This window comes from Phacochoerus africanus, chromosome 11, assembly GCF_016906955.1.
Source record: "Phacochoerus africanus isolate WHEZ1 chromosome 11, ROS_Pafr_v1, whole genome shotgun sequence".
NCBI lineage: Eukaryota > Metazoa > Chordata > Mammalia > Artiodactyla > Suidae > Phacochoerus > Phacochoerus africanus.
The window spans coordinates 124532646-124550478 of record NC_062554.1 but is presented as its reverse complement, the minus strand read 5'-3'; the positions used below and the strand labels follow the sequence as shown (position 1 = coordinate 124550478).

Genomic DNA, 17833 nt, shown 5'->3' with positions numbered 1-17833 from the left:
CCCCAGTCCCACTCTCTGACTTTAAGTCTGGCTCTCTTACTGCTTCTGGGACTTGGGGCCTGCTGTGTCCCCTCTCACACCTGACTTTCCTCATCTGTAAAATGGGCTTGATAGCCTCATCGGGTTGTTGCAAGTTTAAAGGAGATGTTACATGCACAGGGTTCTAGTTCAGTGCCTGACTGGTGGTGAGCACTTGACTGAGGCTGCCCACCCCCCTGCAGAAGTGTGGTGAGTAATGAAGGTAGAGGGACCCCTCGATGTCCTGTGTATGTGTGTGTGCCCCCCGTCCCCCAGTGGCTTGTTCCAAAGCCATATGGATCCTGGAAATGTTAGGAGCACAGAGTGTTCCTTCCCTCTTGACAGTAGTTTTCCATAATAGAGACTGGAAAAAAACACCATCAGAATAGTCTCCTGTGTGCCTCTGACAGCAGGAACTAGAGAAAAACCACTTGAGATGCCTCAAAAATATAACTTGGCACCCTTCGGTTTGCACGAGTGTGTGTGTAGAATATGAACGGGGAATCTAACACCTGCTAAACAGCAGCCCCTGCCTCCCACCCTCTGTAAAGAAACCCCTACTGAAGTGAAGTGGGAAGGCCCAGACTTAGAGCTTTTCAAAGCAGGTAAATTCAAGGCAAACATTTCCTCTCTCCTTCCTGAGCGGGCCATGTGTGTTATTGCTGGAACCAAGACAGCAGGTATTGGGTAAGTGTGATGGACTGGACAGAAATTTTTCATCAGCTGGAGCCAAGTTCTCATTCTAGGTGACTCTGTGGGAGAAAAAACAGCGTTGAGTTCAATTTGCAAATGGGAGCTTTTCTGTCTGTTCATGTTTCTAGCCCAACTTTTTCAATGCGGAAACAGGTGGTATAGCAGGAAAAAGTTTGATAGCTTTAAAAAAAAATCAAAATACTTTGTATGGGTTTCATTATTCTCTTTGCTGTTTCTTTTGCTGAAGTGGTAGATCCTTAATAAATAGACAGTTTCTATTTTGTCATCTGTTTATATGAACATTTATTTATTCTTAGTCATTCAACGAGCGCATGCTAAATGTTTTCTACGTACCGGGCAGTTTTTGAGTGAGAAATTTGGACATATGATCTGAGAAGTATAAATGAAGTTGTGAAGAAAATGGGTCAGCATGTTCAGAATCATTCCTTTCCAGAAAACCCGTCACATGTGGCAGCTGAACCTAGGTGTGTGAACGTGGAATAAAGTGGGCCCACGCTTCGTGTGTATTTTGAGCCTGTCCTTTGAGGAATTCAAAGAATGGATTCACGTTCAAGGCAATACTTGTCACAATCTAGCAAAATGTACCATTTCAGAGAATTATCCATGAGTTTATTTTTCCCATCAGGGCAAGATGCTGAGGACACAGGAAAGTGGGACACACATCTTTACTGCCTCCTACACTTACCCCCTTCCCAAGGGACAGGGGTGTCATCTCTAAACTTGAGCAGCCATCTCACCCCTGTGACCTATACGCCCTAGACCAGTCTAACCACATGTCGTTCTGCCAACACACCGTACTGTTTTGTATCTCTTTACCTCTTCATGTGTTGTTCCTCCTTCTGGAATATTCTGTCTTCCACTTCCCTCTAGATATCTGGTCAATCTTCAAATCCCAGTTCTGGCTTCTCATCCTTTGCCTCTTCCATACCTTAGCAGCCACTCTCTCCTCTCTGGCACCTGGAGACTTGCAAATGTCATGCTAAATTACAGCCATTTATTTATACAGATCTTCCTTGACTTATGATGAGATTACCTCCTGATAAACTCATCATAAACTGAAAATATTGGAAATAAAAAATGCCGATAACACACCTCACTCACCAAGCATCCTAGCCAAGCCGAGCCTACCTTCAGCATGCTCAGAACACTGACATTGACCTACAGTTGAACACAATCATGTGACAAAAAGCCTATTAGTAAAGTGTTGATTATCTCAGGTAATTCATTGAGTGCGGTTCTGAAGGTGACACATGGAAAGCTTCTTCAGGTGCAGAATGGCTGTCAGTGTATCTATCAGTTGTTGACCCTCATGAATGTGTGGCTGCCTGGGCGCTGTGGCTCCTGCTGTTTGTTGCCTAGCATCACGGGAGAGCATCTCACTGTGTATCACTAGCCTAGGAAGAGGTCAGTATTCAACACTGAAGTGTGGTTTCTACCGAATGAGAATTGCTTTAGCGCCATCATAAAATCAAACCATTGGTAGGTCAGGGACCATCTGCGCACCCATATTTCCTGTTAAACTCTGTTGTTTCCCAACGGGTGCCATGGTGCCTGGCACAGAGGAACTGCCTAGGAGATGCACAGGTGTCTGTTGGACTGAGAGTACTGTACACTGCTTTTATAGTTCTATTTAGGTTAAAAATTTGATAGGAAAGGAGCCACTCCTTTGTTGAGCACCTATTATGTGCCAGGCACTCTTTTAAGTGCTAGGGATAGAGCAGTGACCAGAACAGACCAATGTCCTTTTATGATGAGACTTGCCGTCTACTCCTTTAGCTGATTGTCATGGGCGCAGCTAAAAAATCTGGTAACTAGGGAAGAAGAGGAAAACTGATATTGAGACATCTAGCGGTCTTTGCCACACTAGCCTTTCCCTTTCTCTGTGTTTAAATGGGCATGTATGCATTTTTTTTTTTAAATGGTAGACTGTGGTAATTCTGGTTTCTTTGACTTATATGCATGTGCCGAATTTTGTTTATCATGCATCTTAAGACCTTATTTAATAGGCTGACTTATTTCTCATTTGAGGGCGTGTGTGTGTGTGTGTTGGGGACGGTCAGGGAGACCCAGGTTTCAGAGTACGTTGTTAAAAATGCCTTCACGTACCGTTGTCACGTAACCCACTGAGTTAGGTATGAACGACAGGTGTTATCACTCCATTTTACACATGGAAAAATAAGGCACAGAGAGTTTGAGTAAATTTGTTAAGATGAGAGAGCTAGGAGTTCCCTTCATGGCTCAGTGGTTCCCAACTAGGATCCATGAGGATGTGGGTTCGATCCCTGGCCTCACTCAGTGGGTTAAGGATCTGTCCTTGCCATGAGCTGTGGTGTAGGTCGCAGATGCAGCTTGGATCCTGTGTTGCTGTGTCTGTGGTGTAGGCTGACAGTTGTAGCTCTGATTGGACCCCTAGCCTGGGAAATTCCATATGCTGCGAGTATGGCCCTAAAAAAAAGAAAAAAGCAAAGATTAGAAAGCTGGTTGACAGAAGAGCCACGTCACCTGACTTGATACTTTTTTATTTGATTAAATAAGGGATGATTAAGGATGGGATTAGTTAAATAATGGTATCACATAACTCAGGATCAATGGATGACTGAAATATGTATTTTCGTTTGTAACTGCAGTTGTCTCTAGAGACGAGTGAATCCAAGTAAACCTTTTTGTGTAGAACACAGAGACGTCTTTCAACTTTCTCCTGATCCTCCACCCAAATGACTACCTTTGCTTTACATTTTTAGTCCAGATCAGCCGTTTCCTCCTCCACAGAGATTGAATGCTGGTGGTGAGTGCTCCCTTGTGCTCCATTTAGCAAGCCCAGTCCTTGGGCTGGGCTTTCTCTGTGGTCACCCTGGGCCCAGTTCATCATGACCTCATGTCTAATGGCTTTGTGTTTGGCCAAGGCATTGACCTGTCAGGCCTGAGGACAGACTGTTTACATGGGTAGCATTTCCCAGTTCCTCTGCTGAGACCTGACCCTCCTTGCATGCTTGCAGCTGCTCTGTGTTCCTGGGTTCCATCTGTTATATGCAATCAAGATATTCCTATGGCAGTGTAAAGGGTCCCTCTTTGCCACACTGGAACAGAAATCTCAGAGTTTCAGGAATTTAAAAAACTGCTTATCAGAGATGAAAAAGAAGTGAAAAGAAAACAAACTCTGGGAGAGAGTCTCTAAGCCTTGGATTCCTCACCTGTAAATTGAACATAATAGCACTCACCTTGAGCAGTACTATCAAAGTTAGAGATATAGATGGAAAATGCCCAGCTTAGTGCCCAGAACATATTTGATTCTCCATAAATGGGAGAGAATAAAATCAAATCTACTTTCTTCATTTTCCATAATTGAAATTTGGGCAGCAATCCCAAGGGAAGTGAAAACACATGTTCACACACAAAACTTCTTGTACATGACTGTTCATAGCATTTTCCATAATAACCAAAGTGTGAAAATAACAAACCTCCATGACCTGATCAATGGATGAACAAAATATAGGCTAGCCGTACAATGGAACATTATTCAGCCATAACAAGAAATAAAGTATGGGGGGGTGGGGGGGATGCGCTGGGGGTTTGGGATGGCAATGCTATAAAATTTGGTTGTGGTGATCATTGTAATAAATGTAATAAAGTTCATTGAGTCATAAAAAAAAAGAGAATGAAGAACTGATTCGTGCTGCAACATGGATGGACCTTGAAAACGTTGTGCTGAAGTGCAAGAGGTCAGACTCAAAAGGCCCACAGTTGATGGATTCCATTTATATGCAATGTCCAGGAAAAGCAAATCCATAGAGACAGAGAGTAGACGCCTGGTGACCAGGGACTAGACAGAGGGGACGAGGGAAGTGACTGCTAATGGGTACCGGGTTTCCTTCGGAGGTGATGAAAATCATGGTAACAGTTGCACAACTCTACGGATACACTGAAACCCGCTGGATTGTGCACATTAAGAAGGTGGGTGTTACATGTGTGAATTATATCTCAATAAGCTATGATTTTCAAAGTGGGGCAGCAGTAATTATGCCTTAGTTGTTGTGCAAAGAGATGTTATATATGTTGTTTGTGGGACGTGTGCCCTTAAGCTCATCCTGTGGCACCTGTACCATTGCTTATCTTTTTTTCTGGCTCTTTTGCTCTCAGAGGGACTGAGAGGATTATGTGGACCTTGTTCAGCCTGCACGAGTCAATGTGTCTTTTTCATCGACTCTGCTTTCTGGCGCAGGGATATGACTGCTATCTTCCCAACCGTATTTGAAATATTTAATTACTGAAATATGTGCCTTGAGCATGTGCAGAGGGATGGGCCCTCGCTATTAAGAGGTGAAATAATGAGGTCTTTGTGTTGGGTCCCTGGTTTCCAGAGGGCCCTTGTCATGCTGGAATATATTCATGGCATTTCAGCTTCATAGGTTATAAACAGACTTTTATCTCTAAAACCTGGATATTTGGCTTCTCTTCAAAGGATTGGAAAATCTAGTCTTTCTGGGCATAGTTTTCAACATGGTAGCAATCAGATGCGGCTGCTCACATCTATTCCTTTTTTTTTTTTTTTTTTGCTTTTTAGGGCTGTACCTGTGGCATATGAATATTCCCAGGCTAGGGGTCCAATCAGAGCTGCAGCTGCCTACCTACTACACCACAGCCACAGCCAAGCCAGATCTGAGCCACATCTGCAACCTACATCACAGCTCACAGTAACACCGGAGCCTTAACCCACTGAGTGAGGCCAGGGATCAAACCCTCATCCTCCTGGATACTAGTCAGGTGCATTTCTACAGAGCCACAGCAGGAACTCCCTCTCATCTCTTCTTAACAGTTCTCCTCTCACACCATCAGTTCAGATGTGGCCCATCTCATTCCTTTGTTATCTCTGCTCAGCCTTTGTAGGCATTTAGGTTGGAATGGGGAAAGACCATTCCAACTGCTCATTCATTCACTTATCAAGCCCCAGGTGAGTGCCTCTTTTACACAGTAAACTCTGTTGGGAGCTGGGAGTCCTATCCTTAGGGATGAGAGTCTGGTAACAGAGAAAGACAAGGAACCAGGTGATTGTGGTACACGAGCAGGTGCATGCTGGGAGCATGGGCGAGGAATGAATGTGTAATTACAGCTGTGCAGTGAGAGGTTCAGAGCTCCTGGAGACTGTTCCTGGGTCCTCTGGAGCCCTCTCTTTAGTATCAGTGCCTTTGTTGCTGACCACGCGGGAGAACATTTCATTAGTAATTCCATTTCTTCAGGGCACATCCACAAATTTTAAAACAATAGAATTGGAAAATTTGGCAAGGAAAAGAGGAAATGAAGAGTGGATGAAAAGGAGTGGCAAGAAGAGTAAACAAAGGACCCAGGAGAAGAAAAACAGGAAAAAGAGTACTGAGACAAACCAGAAACATATTTATCTTGTCTCAGACACTGCCAGTGATCTTTTCATGGAATTCCAAGAGTTTTGACGCCAAGGAAAATTATGCTGAAGGAAACTTCAACAAAGCTTATAGGAGACGAATGAATCTTCCCATTTTTCTTGTTTTATTTCCAACCATCCTTGCGTGCTGAGATGATCGCATTGGTCAGGTTGATTAATACCTCTGACAGGGCAGGAGACGTCCTTCCCGTTTCACAGGTGGCCATCCCCTCTCCGCGATGGGGGATTTGAGCTAGGGTTGGGAGAGAGCATTGGAAGGCTGGAAGGAAAAGTCCAACTGATGGTAGTCTAAATCCTACCGTTTGTGTGAAGCATAACCTCTCATTCTAAGCCTTCTATTGTATAACAGGGAGATAAAAATAATGCCTAACTTCACTAATCATAAGGCTCAAAATAGGACAGTGTGTTACTGACAGGTGAGGGGTTCTAACACCAAGAGAGGAAAACTGTAGCTCACAATCAAAATGATCAAGAAAAGACTCATTTGTAGTGTATTTAATACCTATTTGTAATATGGTTAATATATATACATAGGCCATACTGATTTTACTAAGACGATATTGGGCTTTGAATTGACTGTTAACTGGTCACTTGGGAAATTTTACCATTGCTCTTTCCTGCTCTTTAGGAATGAAGTGGATTTGTTGCTTGTATGTAGAGCATTAAATATTTCTTTTTAGGTCACTCTTCCCTGGTCCTCAGGTGTGTAATGCCTGTGATTGTCTCTGAGATTAAGTGGGACATACTGAGGAGGACACTTGGGGAGTATAAGTGTTTACTTTTTGGTGAGGAGAGTTTCTTGAGGAGTTTTCCTGACTTCTTCATTCATTAGGAAGAATGGCTACTAATTGACTTGGTAGATGTAGGAAAGGGATTTTGTTGGGAGAAATCCCCAGCCCCCCAGTTCATATTTGTATCCTTAACCATATCCATATCTAGCTTCTACCCAGCCAACGGATTCTAGATCTTTAAACAACTCTACACAGTAACCGAGAAGCAAGAGTCCATCATACTTGGCCAGGTGGTCCAGCATATTTCTTCTTCCTTGGCAGAACAGCTGCTGGGGAGGCTGTCCCGGAGAGCAGGGACAGAGGAGATGGGACTTGATGACATGCCCTTTCTTGAAGGTGGATTTCACTCGTTGCTTCCCAAAGTGACGTTTTATTTTTAGGTGGAGCCTCTTTATTTTCTCCACCCAGGAGTCATCCTTGCTGATTGAAAACATGAGGCAATGAAGAGGGTAACTCAGTTTTTGAAGTCTCAAGTTGGAAAATTCATTTTTTGCCAGTGCGCTCGTCATGGTGTGACTTGTCCAGGTGATGACTAACTTTGTTGTTCATTCCATCATGGGTCCCTGGAGCCTTTGGCAGGGGGCGGGGGGTGGGGGGGTGGGGGGCATGTATTTTGCAGAGTTTGAGGCAGCCAAGATCAATCAAGGCACAGCGTTGCCTTCATCCTGCCCCACTGACTGCAGTCCTGTTGTTCTGTAGCATCGGAAGTCCAGACTTTCTGGGCTGGCAGGGAAGTGAATCACATTCCTTTAGTGTCAGTATAGACGGATATGATCAAGGCACCATGTCCTCAGTGTTCCACCTGCCGAGAGGTCCAGTCTGCACCTTTATGTGGCTCCAGTGGCCCCTCACTTAACCAGTGTGAGTTCAGACTTCAGAACCTCAGTAGGACTTGTGGTAAAAATAAGTGAGTCTGTTCCAATTATTTCCAATTGGCTGTTGGTGAAGGAGCCGAGACTGAGAACTGAAAACTGACCCTCTAAAACAAGGAGAAATGTCAGTGTGTTTAGATGTTGCTAAAGACATCTCAATTTTGTTTTTGGCCACAGCCAAGTAGTAAAGCTCTGTCATCCTGCAGACAGTTCTGCTCCAAGAGCTCTTGCTTTTCCCTGTAACCGTGACAATGCACCTGCTGGCCTAGGAACTTCATTAGCCAAGGAGGTCCCTGTACCTGTTGTTGACTGTATATTCAGTGTATGTTTACCCATGTCCCAATTTGTCTTTGAATCTGAGACTTTGCTGACATGTATAGCTGGGGAAGAGGAAGAGGAAAGAGGCAACAGGCACTAGAAACAGAGTCAGAGAAAAAGCAAATGTGTAGCTTTATGGTGAGAGGAGGTCCAGACTTCCCTCTGAGGCTGTGTGGATATTGCACCTCTATCCACCAGCTCTTTCATTTCAGGTACTAGCTCCAAAGAAAGCCAGCAAAGACTATAAGGAGGGCACCAGCCACAAGCACCACAGCTGTATCAGGGCCATAGCTCTCCTGAAGGTGGAACAGGGAGACCTCTTAGTGGTTGGGAGGTCCTGGTGCTTCTTAGAGATAAAGGAAATCACTTACCCAATGGGGCCTTCAAAGACAGCGAGTTACATAAGGATTGACACAACTCAGGAGCTGAGCTCTCCCTGCTAAGCGTGAAGATTTAAGTGTGACTCTGCTCTGATTGGGAGAATCGAGGCAAAGACTGAGCAGGCTTAGCATCCTGGGACCCTGATCTTCTGGCCAGTGCCTGATTGTGCTTTTATGAACAGTAGTTTTCCAGTTTGGTTACTGACTGTAAATGCCTTGTAGACCACCTCTCCAGATGTCTCTTCCCATCATTTGTTTTCTTTTCCTTTTTTTTTTTTCTCCTTTGTAAAGCTGTACCCATGGCATATGGAGGTTCCCAGCCTAAGGGTCAAATTGGATCAACAGCTGCCAGCCTTTGCCCCAGCCATGGCAAGGCAGGATCTGAGCCACATCTGTGACCTACCACAGCTCACAGCAACACCGTATCAACCACTGGGGAGGCCAGGGATCGAACCTGCCACCTCATGGTTACTAATCGGATTCATTTCCACTGCACGACAATAGGAACTCCTCATTTGTTTTCTTCAAGGACTCCTTGAGTGAATCTGTCACCTTCCCAGGTGTCTTTCCTGATCTGATTGGGAGAAGGACAGCAGACTCATTTCCCGTGGAACTGGAAGGAGCTGTCAGGTTGGGAGAAAGGCCTTGGCTTCCCCTGAAGGGGTTCACACACTCTTGTGTCCTCAACTTCCTCGCTCGAGGGAAAAATCCATCTTAGCGGCAGAGTTCTGTGTGCCCCGTTGCTGGTGGAGCCTCACAGCAGGTCAGGCACTGCCCCGTTACATTTTCTGCAGGATTCTGAAAACAACTTTTAACTCAAGCTTCGTGTTTTCTCCAGGGAGCTTGCATCTGGACCTTTGCTGGATCTCTCCAGCCCTCTGAATAGACCAGCGCCTGCATGCTTTCATGATTATGTATTCAAACGGAAACAGATTTTCATCAGAGGAATTAAAAGGCAGCCGTTAGAAGTGTCTGCCTAGATTTCTGTTTATTTGCTTGCTCCAGGGCAGTGGAAGGCAGGGCAGTTGGTCTTGGGGGGAATGCAAGCCTTCCTTGGTCGGCTAGGGTGGGCCTCACTGGTCTCCCTCTGGGAGGATGCAGGGGACTGACCCAGCACATCAAAGGCCAGGGTGGATGGACCTGTGTCCACAGCTGGAGGAGGGTTTGTTCATTTCCTCAGAAGCCTGAGAACAAAGGGCATCTTAACAATTCGGGGAAGTAATTATATAGGAAATTTAAAAAACCAATCAGGACAGTATTTAAAATCTCTGCCTCTGCTTTTAATTAGACACATCTATTTTTGTATACTCTAAGCGGCTAATTTCTCAGGATGCTTGTCAGTAGTGGATACTTAGGTAGAGTTTGGAGTTGTTTAGTCTGTTAACACCAGGCAAATAAATAAACATTAGACACTGAGACCTTTGTTAAATTTTAACTTTGTTAAAATGATTAAGAGGTAATGAATCAATATATCAGAAGGGCAAGGAGAATATAAGTCCTGGGAAATGAAGAAATGACAATCAAGGAAAAATAGGTGCCGTATGCATGTTCCTACCCTGTTGATAAGTAGTTGGAGAAAAGTATAGAATTCCTAAAACTTTTGACTCATACTGTAGTCATGATATTTTTTGTTTCGTTTTGTTTTAAATTACTCATAGCCCTCCCTCCCTTTTTTAAAATGGCTGCACCTGCAGCATATGGAGGTTCCCAAGCTAGGGGCTAAATCAGAGTTATCGCTGCCCGCCTACGCCACAGCCACAGCCACACCAGATCCAAGCTGCATCTGCGACCTACACTGCAGCTTGCGACAACGCTGGATCCTTAACCCACCGAGTGAGGCCAGAGATCAAACCCACATCCTCATGGAGATAATGTTGGGTCCTTAACCCACTGAGTCACAGTGGAAACTCCACTCATAGTATTTTGAATGAAGAATAATGTGCACTGGAGCTGATTCCCAGTTTTAGGAATTGCTCTACACATGCTTCATTCTGGGAGGTGAGTGGTTTGACACTTACCGTGCCCTTCCTGGCTATGATGCTGGACCTCACAACGGACATTGGTGGCTTGTGGCCATGTTTGACAGTGGATGTGATTTTTGCTGACATGCTGCACTTCTGGGCACAGTTGCAAGCGGGATGGAGACTGTGTCTCTCTCCCACGTTGCTTCCTGGCCCACTTTCCCACCTCCTTGTACTGGCCCCGTCTTTGTCCCAGTGTACTCACCTTGTGTCCCCCAACTCTGTCAGCTGCACACATCACCTCTCTTCCCTCTGGATAATGGAATGTCCAGCTGGACCTCTGAGTGTCTCTCCCTCCAGACCTTGTTTTGAAGAAAGGAGCTGGCTCTAATCTGATTTCCAGAAAAGACTTGGAAGTAGATCAAGTTAGCCATTGGCATCACCTCCTGGTCCTCTATTTTTTGAATAGTGACTTAATTAAGTATAGTTTTAGTTCAGAGATCCATTATATGTGATAAAATTTTCAAATATTCATCACATACCACTCTTTCCCATTTTTCTATACCATGTGGCTTAAGTTACATGCCTTCATGTTACTTGGTGTTTTATAGAAATTTATTTCCTATGTAACATGGAGTATGCTGTGCTTAACAATTTATGTTTTTTCTCTAGAACACGCCTTAATATTCTCTCTCTTAAAGGTTTCATGTGTTACTTCTGGAGCAGGAGTGACCACCAAAAGCTCCAGTAGGAGAAACAAAAACCATTATAGATTGGGTTTCACGAAATCCTACTTACTGAAATCACCATAAATGGAAGAGGGGACCACTGTTCACGTCTCTTCATTTGCTCTTGTCAAAGCCATGCTCCCAGGGAACCCCTGGGGCTGATAATGCTAGTAGCTTTCCTTCCCAGTAGGCACTGCTGAATTGCCAATAACCTATAAGCATTTTTGTTCCCTTTTAAGAGTCTCAGACACCTCTCTCTTCCCATGGCTTTCTTTCTTGTTTTCCCTTTCTCCCTCTCTCCCTTCTCCTTCCTTCCTGTCTTGATCTTATTCAGTGTACACTCTCTGACATCAACATCATGAACATTTTCTCAGGTCAGTCTCCCAAAGCAATAGAAATTAGAGCAAAAATAAACCCATGGGGCCTATCAAACTGAAAATCTTTTGCACAGCAAGGGAAACCAAAAAGAAAACAAAAAGACAACTTTCAGAATGGGAGAAAATAGTTTCAAACAATGCAACAGACAAGGGCTTAATCTCCAGACTATATAAGCAACTTATACAACAGCAAAAAAGCCAATCAACCAATGGAAAAATGGGAAAAAGACCTGAATAGACTGTTCTCCAAGGAAGCTATACAGATGGCCAGCAAACACATGAAAAAATGCTCAACATCGCTGATTATAAGAGAAATGCAAATCAAAACTACCATGAGATACCACCTCACACCAGTCAGAATGGCCATCATTAAGAAGTCCACAAATAACAAGTGCTGGAGGGGTTGCAGAAAAAAGGGAACCCTCCTGCACAGCTGGTGGGAATGTAAACTGGTACAGCCACTATGGAGAACAGTTTGGAGATACCTCAGAAATCTATACATAGAACTTCCATATGACCCCACAATCCCACTCTTGGGCGTATATCTGGACAAAACTCTACTTAAAAGAGATACATGCACCTGCATGTTCATTGCAGCCCTATTCACAATAGCCAGGACATGGAAACAGCCCAAATGTCCATCAACAGATGATTGGATTTGGAAGATGTGGTATATATACACAATGGAATACTACTCAGCCATAAAAAAGAATGACATAATGCCATTTGCAGCAACATGGATGGAACTGGAGACTCTCATACCGAGTGAAATGAGTCAGAAAGACAAAGACAAATACCATATGATATATACCATATGATACCATATGATACCATATATCCATTCACTTATAACTGGAATCTAAAATACAGCAGAAATGAACATCTTCTCAGAAAAGAAAATCATGGACTTGAAGAATAGACTTGTGGCCGCCCAGGGGGAGAGGGAGGGAGTGGGAGGGATCCAGAGCTTGGGGTTATTGGATACAACTTGGAATAGATTTACAAAGAGGTCCTGCTGAGTAGCCTTGAGAACTTTGTCTAGATACTCATGTTGCAACAGAACAAAGGGTGGGAAAAAAAATGTATACTTGTAAGAGTAACTTGATCCCCATGCTGTACAGTGGGAAAAATATAAAATAAAATAAAATTTAAAAATGAAAGAAATCAGGAATAGCAGTTGAATTTTGGTAAAGGCCTTTATAGCATTTACAGAAATAGTCATATGATTTTTCTTTAATTCTGTTAACATAGTGAGTTATACTAATGGATTTCCTTATTCTTAGGCCATGCTACATAGTATTTTCTTAATGCTGTTTGCAATATTTTATTTAGATTTTTACAATATATTAATTAAAAGATATTGATATGTAGTTGAGTATGTGTATCTTTATCAGGTTTAGATATCAACATTGTACTCACATTATTAAAAGGACTTGGAGTTTTCATTTTTTTTCTCTTATGCCCTGGAGAACAAGCTGCATAGCACTGGAAATATCTAATCTATTAAGATATCTGGTAGAATTCCCCCGTGAAGCCATCTGGGCCTAGTGTTTTCTTTTTTCTCCTTCTTTATTTCCTCTAAGAAAATTGTTCTATTTAAGTTTTATATTGCTGCAGAAGTCAATTTTACTGACATGCATTTTGCTAGGAAATATTGCATTATATTTAGTTTTCAAGTTTATTTAAAAAATTTTTATTTTATTTTGAAGTATACTTGATTTACAATGTTATATTTCAGATGTACAGCAAAGTGATTCACTTATACGTATACATATATCCATTCTTTTTCAGATTCTTTTCCTATATAGATTATTACAGAATATTGAGTTGAGTTCCCTGTACTATACAGTAGGTCTTTGTTGATTATCTATTTTATGTATAGTAACATATATATATTAATCCCAAACTCCTAATTTATCCCCACCCACCCCGACCTTTCCCCCTTGGTAAACATAAGTTTGTTTTCTAAAATGTCATTTTTTTTTTTAGATTCCACAAACAAGTGATATTATATATTATTTTTCTTTGTCTGTCTTACTTCACTTAGTATGATAATCTCTAGGTCTGCCCATGTTGCTGCAAATGGCATTATTTCATTCTCTTTTATTGCTGAATAATATTCCTTTGTGTATGTGTATATATGTACACAACATCTTCTTTATTCAGTCCTCTGTCAATGGACATTTAGGTTGCTTCACTGTTTTGGCTATTGTAAAGAGTATTATGGTGAACATTGAGGTGCATGTGTCTTTTTGAATTACATTTTTGTCTGGATATGTACTCAGGAGTGGAATTTCTGGATCATTTGTGATAGTTCTATTTTTAGTCTTTTAAGGAAGTTCCATACTGTTCTCTATAGTGATTATACCAATATACATTCCCAACAACCGTGTAGGAGAGTTCCCTTTTCTCCACATCCTCTCTAGCTCTTATTGTTTATGGACTTTTTTTTTTTTCTTTTTATGGCTGCACTTATGGCATATGGAAGTCCCTATGCTAGGGGTCGAACTGGAGCTGCAGCTGCAGCTTATACCACAGCCATTGCAACGCCCAATACTTAGCCCACTTTGTGAGGCTGGTGATCAAACCTGCATCCTCATAGAGACAATGTTGAGTCCTTCACCCCCTGAGCCACAATGGGAAATCCTGTTTGTAGACTTTTTGATGATGGTCATTCTGACTGGCATGAGGCAATACCTCATTGTAATTTTGATTGGCATTTCTCAAATAATTAGCAATGTTGAGCATCTTGTCATGTGCCTATTGGCCACCTGTATGTCTTCTTGGGAGAAATGTCTGTTTAGATCTTCGGCACATTTTTTGATTTTTAAAAAATATATATATCAAGTTGTGTGAGCTGTTTGTATATTTTGGAAATTAATCCCTTGATGGTTGCTTTGTTTGCAAATATTTTCTCCCATGCTATGGGTTGTCCTTTTGTTTATGGTTTCCTTTGCTGAGCAAAAGCTTTTAAGTTTAACTACTTCCCATTTGTGTATTTTTGTACTTATTTTCATTACTCTGGGAGGTAGATTCCAAAAAGATATTGCTACAATTTATGTCAAAGAGTGTTCTGCCTGTTTTCCTCTGTGAGTTTTATATGCAATATTGAGTTTAGGTCTTTAATCCATTTTGAGTTTATTTTTGTGTATGGTGTTAGCAAACATTCCTGATTCACTGTTGTACATGTAGCTCTCCAGTTTTCCCGGCATCACTCACTGAAGAGAGTGTCTTTTTCCACTGCATAGTCTTGCTTCCTTTGACATAGCTTTATTGACCATAGGAGCGTGGTTTATTTCTGGGCTTTCTCTCCAGTTCCACCGATCTATATTTCTGCTTGTGTATCATTACCATACCTTTGTTCTGGTTGCTTTTTAGGGCCACATCCATGGGCATGTGGAAGTTCCCAGGCTAGGGGTTGAATCACCTACAGCTGCTGGTCTACACTGCAGCCACAGCAACGCAGGATCCGAGCCACGTCTGCAACCTACACCACCGCTCATGGCAATGCTGGATCCTTAACCCACTGAACGCGGCCAGGGATGGAACCCGCCATGGTTTACTAGGCAGTTCGTTTGCACTGCGCCACAACGGGAACTCCCTTTTGTCTCTTTAGGTAGGTTTATTCCTAGGTATTTTATTCTTTTTGATGTGGTAGTAAATAAGATTGTTTCCCTAATTTCTTTCTGATCTTTCATTGTTAATCTATAGAAATGCAACAGTTAATTTTGTATCCTGCAACTTTACTGAACTCGTTGATGAATTCTAGTAGTTTACTGGTAGCATCTTTAGGATTTTCTGTATATAGTATCATGTTATCTGCAAACAATGACAGTTTTACTTCTTTTCCAATTTGGATTCCTTTTATTTTTTTTTCTTCTCTGATTGCTATGACTGAGACTTCCAAAACTATGCTGAATGGAAGTGGCAGGAATGGACATCCTTGTCTTCTTGTTCCTGATCTTAGAGGAAATGCTTTCAGCGTTTCATTGAGTCAAATTATTTTTCATTGAGTTGTACAAAGTAATAGCTTATGATTTGTTAAAAAAATTTCTTCCATATCGATGGTATTTCTCTCATTTTTGTCATTTCTTATATTTAATATTTATGTTGTTTTTGGTTAAATTAACTAGTGGTTGTCTTTTGTTGATTTTTTTTCTCTCAAAAAGTAACATCTTAAAAAAATTAGTTTTCTTTTTGCTTTTCTTGCCTTATGACTTTCTGTCTTTATTTGTTTAGTCTTGTTTGTTTTACTGCTTTTTTTTCCCTAGCTTTTTGGGTTGAGAGTCAACTCATTTATTTTTATTGGTTTAAGGATACAAGACTGAATTTTTCTCTGACCACTGCTTTAATTGTATTTCCATATCCTGATATCTAGTGTTTTTGTTATTTGTTTATAGATGTTCCAAAGTTGATTGGTATTTCTTCTTTCACTAATTTCAATAATTGTTTAATATAGAGCTTTTAATGGAATTTTAGTGGTTTTGTTTTATTACTAATTTCTAGTTTTACAACATTGTGATTAGAGTCTATAAAACTTTATATTATTCCATTTTCATAGAGGCTTTCTTCGTAGTGTGATTGTTGGTGAATTTTTGGTAAATGTTTCAAGAGCACTTAAGAAAAAGGTTGGGAGTTCGCGTCATGGCACAGTGGTTAACGAATCTGACTAGGAACCATGAGGTTGCGGGTTCGCTCCCTGCCCTTGCTCAGTGGGTTAAAGATCCGGCGTTGCTGTGAGCTGTGGTGTGGGTTGCAGACATGGCTCGGATCCCAAGTTGCTGTGGCTTTGGCATAGCTCCAATTAGACCCTTAGCCTGGGAACCCCCATATGCCGCAGGAGCAGCCATAAAAATGGCAAAAAGACAAAAAAAGAAAGAAAGAAAAAGGCTATCCTCTATTACTGTGTTCTGTAGGTCCTCTGTGTATTTACTTTCTTCCCATTTGCACTTTCTTCAACTGAAAGTGGTATATTAACATCTCTCATCATTGGTGCTTGCTTTTCTTTGCAGTTTCTATGCTTTCTGCTATAGACAAACCACAGCCTGCAGACCAGTTGCTTACGTCTGTAAATAAAGCTTTATTGGCACACAGCAATGCTTAGTCCTTTATGTATTGTGTATGGCTGCTTCATTGCTACAATGGCAGAGTTAAGTAGTTGCAACAGAGAATGTATGGTCTACAAGCCTAATATAGTTACTATCCGGCCATAAAGAAAAGTTTACCAGCCCCATACTATATGAAGTTACATGGGTATTCACATTTATTATATCTTTGATGTGAATCACATCCTTTATAATTATTATTATAATTGTTATCTTCCTTTGTCATGTTCAATAATTTTTGGCCTGAATTCTACCTTATTTGATGTCAAGCTTACAACCCCTGAATTCCTTCTTTCTTTTCCAATTAATTAGAACATCTGCTCATCTTTAGGTATTCTGAATAACTTTGTTTTATTTTATTGTATTTTTTAAACGGTTTTTATTTTTTCCATTATAGCTGGTTTACAGTGTTCTGGCAATTTTCTATAGTACAGAAAGTGAATAACTTTGTTTTAGGTGTGTATCTTACACAGAGCATGAATTTGCTTTGTGATGCACTTTGAAAATATGTTTGTTTTAATAAGTGAGTTAAGCTCTTTTTTAAGTACATCAGTTTGTTAAACTTTCAAGGTAGAACAGAAACCAGTTTTGTATGCGTTGTTTGAAGACTTTTGAAGGTACTGTATTTTGTGTAAATGATGGTAGAGTTAAGCTAAAAGAGATAGGGGGAGATACCTTGGATTTTGAATTTTATACTAAGGTCTGTTATCGTGACTTTGGCCTCTAGTGCATGTGATTAAAGCAGCACTGACTAAAAATTTTGTTGGACTTGAAATGAAGATGCAACTGAATAATTGCTTAATTTGAGGGTCATTGTTATTGAAGTTAAAAGGCTGAGTGTACATCTTGGATAACTTAAAATGAAAACAACTAGGCAGAGTTTCCTTGTGGCACAGCAGGTTAAGGAACTGGCACTGGCACCACTGCAACAGGTTGGGTTGCTGTTCTCGTGCAGTTTCAATCCTGGGCTTGGGAATTTGCTGTGGGCAAGGCCAAAAAAAAGGGGGGGGGAACTTTCCAAGAATATTAGTTAACTAACTCTTGTTTAATTCATTTTATGTTTGTACTGTTTTAGTATAATCACTTATTGATTCTACTGTTGGCCGTCTTGCTTACAGGTCTAATGACACAGAGATGGTTTTAAGCAGTATCT

The 17833-nt window shown here is 41.5% G+C and overlaps 1 protein-coding gene across 1 annotated transcript in view; it reads left to right on the top strand.

The window, feature by feature from the left end:
- The window catches only part of COLGALT2 (collagen beta(1-O)galactosyltransferase 2), a 136086-nt gene that overhangs the window by 54190 nt on the left and 64063 nt on the right, over positions 1-17833 (top strand). The gene's annotated exons all lie outside the window — the stretch shown is intronic.